At 35.6% G+C, this 4,229-nt stretch overlaps 1 pseudogene; it reads right to left on the bottom strand.

Annotated features, from left to right (window-relative positions):
- Window positions 1-887: 887 nt before the first annotated feature.
- On the bottom strand, window positions 888-3,769 carry LOC108662408 (disease resistance protein SUMM2 pseudogene; annotated as a pseudogene).
- Window positions 3,770-4,229: the final 460 nt, after the last annotated feature.

Below are 4,229 nucleotides of genomic sequence, written 5' to 3'. Positions count from 1 at the left end.
AAAATTACCAGGTCATTCCAAGCAAGGAAATTTACTAGTTGCCATATTGGATGAATTGACATTGTAAACCATAATGTAAGCCTTTATCAATGCAGGAGGTTGTTTTTCTTTTCTTCTATAACATATGAATTCTTGGAAATTCAATTCATTTCTCAAACCCTTACATAATTATGGAGCATTAGCCTTAATATTGTATTCGGTGTATATCATAAATGTACCAATTATTTGGTATAAAGAGTATTCTTGCATTCTCCTATGTCATTTATGTTAACCAGATCATGCAAAAGTCATTAATCCTTGTTCCTAAACTTTTTTCCCAAGAAGTTTGAGACTATGTTTGATTGTCCCATGGCTACTCAATCTTCAAAGATTTAGTATTTGACAGAAAAGAACAGAATCAAAAATAATTTTCTAAAAGTACTATAACCTTGTTTACAGCATTTAAGGACTTCTCTCAAGATCTCTTATCCTTTAATAACTCTTTTTCCTAGTTAGAATATTGAGCATCATGCAAGAATCTATTCCTGGGTTCTTGTCCTTCAAAATTCTATTTCTAGACCACATCATTTCGTTGAAAATATTACATTATAATTTGTTCAATAGAAATTTTGAAGATTTCAGTCTTCATATTGATTATGAATAGTGTTAGAGATAATTTCAACTTTTAAATTAGTAAAAAAAAAAAAATAGAAGCACTATTTGTATTTGTAAAAAGATTAAAATGATTGATGAATAAATAAAAAAATACTACTAGGACAGGAATTTTAGAGACCCTATTATATCAAACAGTTAGCATTCTATCTCATCTTTGAAGACAATGATAATATAAGGGGGAAAAATATAGAAAAATTTACTTCTGAAATATCACACACCTTTCCTTGCAGTCTTTACCAGAAGTAAAAGTTAAGATTTCGAATGACTTCATCCTCCAAGTCTACCTTTTTCCACCGCTCTACACGTTTGAAAGAGGGTTAAAAAGCATTTCGAGTCGCTTCATCCTTCCATTGGAGCTTTTCCCACCACTCTTGATATCCTTCGCTGCTGATTTGATTTCTCTTTGCACTATCAAAGTTAAGCGGAAGCTTCTTCAGTTTTGAGCAGTTGAATACTTTGATTTTTCTCAAACATTGGAAGGGTAGAGCATCCCAGAATATGCTCTTCAATTTTGGTAGATCTTGTAAATCAAGCTTTTCGAGCTTAGCAAATGGGCTTGGGTTCGGAATTCCAACCACATTCTTGACTTGATCACTTATTATTTCTTCCATTCTTGAGCAAAACACGACATAAAGGTCCGTTAAATTTGGAGCAAGAATAAGCCACGTGATGTCTCTCAAGTTGTTGCAACTGCAGAGGGAAACTCTGCTCAGTGTGTGAAAGCAAGGAGCCTTCTCTATCTTCCTTATTACAATCTCTTCCATGCTTTCGCAAAATCTAATTATTAGGCTCTCTAAATGCTCCATATGTGTTAAAGATAAAATATCCAACACCTTTGTCTCCCTCAAATCCCGGAGGATTAGTCGTTTGGTGCATCTTCGCAAGTTGTGGGATCTCAAAAGGCTTGCTAGAGCGAAAACACTTCTTATTTCTATATTCAGCTCATTTAAATGTTGCAAGCATTTCAATTCCTCCATTAGACCTCCATGATCACCATTCAGGACATTATCTTCATCCATTTGATCTTCATAAAAATCAAATAATGCAGACATTCTGAATATTTGCAGCTTTGAAAATCCACATATCAATTGTCGTGGGATTTTTTGGAGCTCTAATGTCTCGTACAAATTCAAAACTTTCAGTTTTGACAATCTATTCATCTCAATTGGCAACTCTCTTATTCTTGTATATGATAGATTGAGGCACTCTAGTGAGACCAGGTTTGAAATTCCCTTTGGCAACTCACGGAGATAAAAGTTGAAAAACAAGTTTAGAACTCTCAGATTGAGCATAAATTGGAAGAAACCATCACTGATAACCTCTAAATTGTTATTTTCAAGAAATAAAGTTTGAAGATTAGGACATCTAGGTGTTCCTCTTAGATCTTTAATTCCACTCTTTGCCAATGACATTCTTACACCTTCCCAATTTTCAACATGATGTGCCATATTTAATTGTATCCCTGCTCGTACCAAAAATTTCTTTTCAGGTGCTTCACACTCACGTGCTATCCACTAAGTCATGTCATGGACCACATCATGCATCTTTACATATATTGCATCTTCACATCTTTCTAGTAAACAAGCATTACAAAGAAAATTAATAATGTTATACCCCTGCATTCGAGCTCTACTTATATTGTCAAATTCATCCAAAAATCCATCGCAAAACCAATAATCTGTTAGCCAAATTATGCTAAATTCATAATCTTCAGGATATAAACTACAATACAAAAGGCAAGACCTCATAGTGTCATTAGGCAAGTTATCATAACTAAATTTTAAAAGAGAAGACACTTGTTCATCCATTCTTGCTATTTTATGAGGAAGCTCTTTCAATACCACAATCGCATACGTCCAATCTTGGGGCATCCTCTTGCAAGCCATGGCTCGACCAATTGTAATCAGTGCAAGTGGTAGTCCTCCACACTTCGCAACTACTTGTTTAGCTAACCCTCAAATATCTAGATGGCTGTCAAGGGTTTCTTCTCCAACCTTCTCTTCAAACAATTTCCAAGCTTCAGCTTTGCTTAAACACTCTATTTTGATTTTTTCACGAGCTCCCATTTCTCCGCATTCTTGTAAGGAGCGAGTTGTAAAAATTAATTTACAACCATTATCTTGATTTGGTACAGGTATTCCAACTTTGATCAAATCCACCCGCTCCCACACATCATCCAACAACAGAACAAACTTTTTTTTACTCAAAACTCTGAAAATATCTATAGCTCTCTCATCACAACTTTTATTCTTCCACAACTCATTTGAAAGGCCAACCTTTTCACCAATTTTTTCTTGAACCCTTTCGATAGTGTGATCTTTAGACACCACCACCCAGATTACAACATCATAACCCATCAGGTTATTGCTTAACTTGTTGTTAATTAGGGTCAAGTGTGTTGTTTTACCAACTCCTCCCAAGCCATGTAACCCAATAATGCCCACATTGTTTTCTTCAAGTAAGCGCCAGACTTTAACCAATGTTGGTTCCAACCCCACCGTGGGCTCAATAGGTCTTACATCCAAATGGGGTGCAAGTTCATTCTCAACTACCCTTTCAAACTCTCCTTGATTCGATAGATCAACTATTTCTGCAAGTTTTCTAGTCACTTGTTTACCGAAGTTGTAGCTAGACTTACAATTCTTCGAAAAGCAGCCACCAAAACATAATTTCTAAATTTGTTGAGTGCCACCTTTGATCAATACCTCAGCTTCTGCTCCCACAGTCTGCACCCTCGAAAGCCAGAGTTGAACTTTGTTGAGCGGCTCCATACGTTGTTGTTCGGCAAGATCTACCCTCCGCTTCACGTCATCCCTTCGCGCATTCAGTTTCGCCAATTCCACACCGAGAGCTTTGAGATTATCTTCAAGCTTACGTGTGTAACTTGCATGTCCAACAATGCAATCCCAGCAACGAGGGATTGTATCCGCCGTTGAGATTGAGATTGAGCACAAATTTCCCATGATTTAGTGATCAAATATTTGATTGATGAACCAAGAAGAATGAAATGAAATGAATTGTGGGTTTGAGGAGTCTGGTTGTTTTGATGAATTTGTGGTGTTCATAGGGAGATGCAACGCATTCGCGATAATGTATTGACTTAAGACTTTTGTCGGCCATTAGAATTAGGATTATTTAGTAGCTGCACCGGTGATTGGTTGGCACTAAGATAATATAGGTTGAATTATTAATGAGCACATTGCTCTCAATGTAGTTGAAGAAAAGGACAAGCTTTTAATAAGAATCTGAATAATAATACTACTAATTTGACTACCATATATAAATAGGTAATTCTCTTTTAATTCAAAAAAAGAAAAAGAAATTGATGCTCTTTTAACTGCTATGATGAAAAATCTTGAAAGAAGGACACCTTATAGCATGCACAATATTATTATGTGTTTGGCTTTTCTTTTTCCTTGTCATATATTTTTGATAATCATATTAGGCAAAACAAAATGTTCACTTCCCCTTTGAACTTCTCAAGAGTTTTTACATTTTCCTTTTGTTGGCGAGTTTGACATTACATGTCCAAACCAAACAAATTGACCTGAAAGTGATGAGCCGGTATGAAAAGA

This window comes from Theobroma cacao, chromosome 6 (genome assembly GCF_053813885.1).
Source record: "Theobroma cacao isolate CCN51 chromosome 6, ASM5381388v1, whole genome shotgun sequence".
Lineage (NCBI taxonomy): Eukaryota > Viridiplantae > Streptophyta > Magnoliopsida > Malvales > Malvaceae > Theobroma > Theobroma cacao.
Note: the sequence above shows the minus strand (reverse complement) of the source record. Positions and strands in the feature narration are given on the sequence as shown.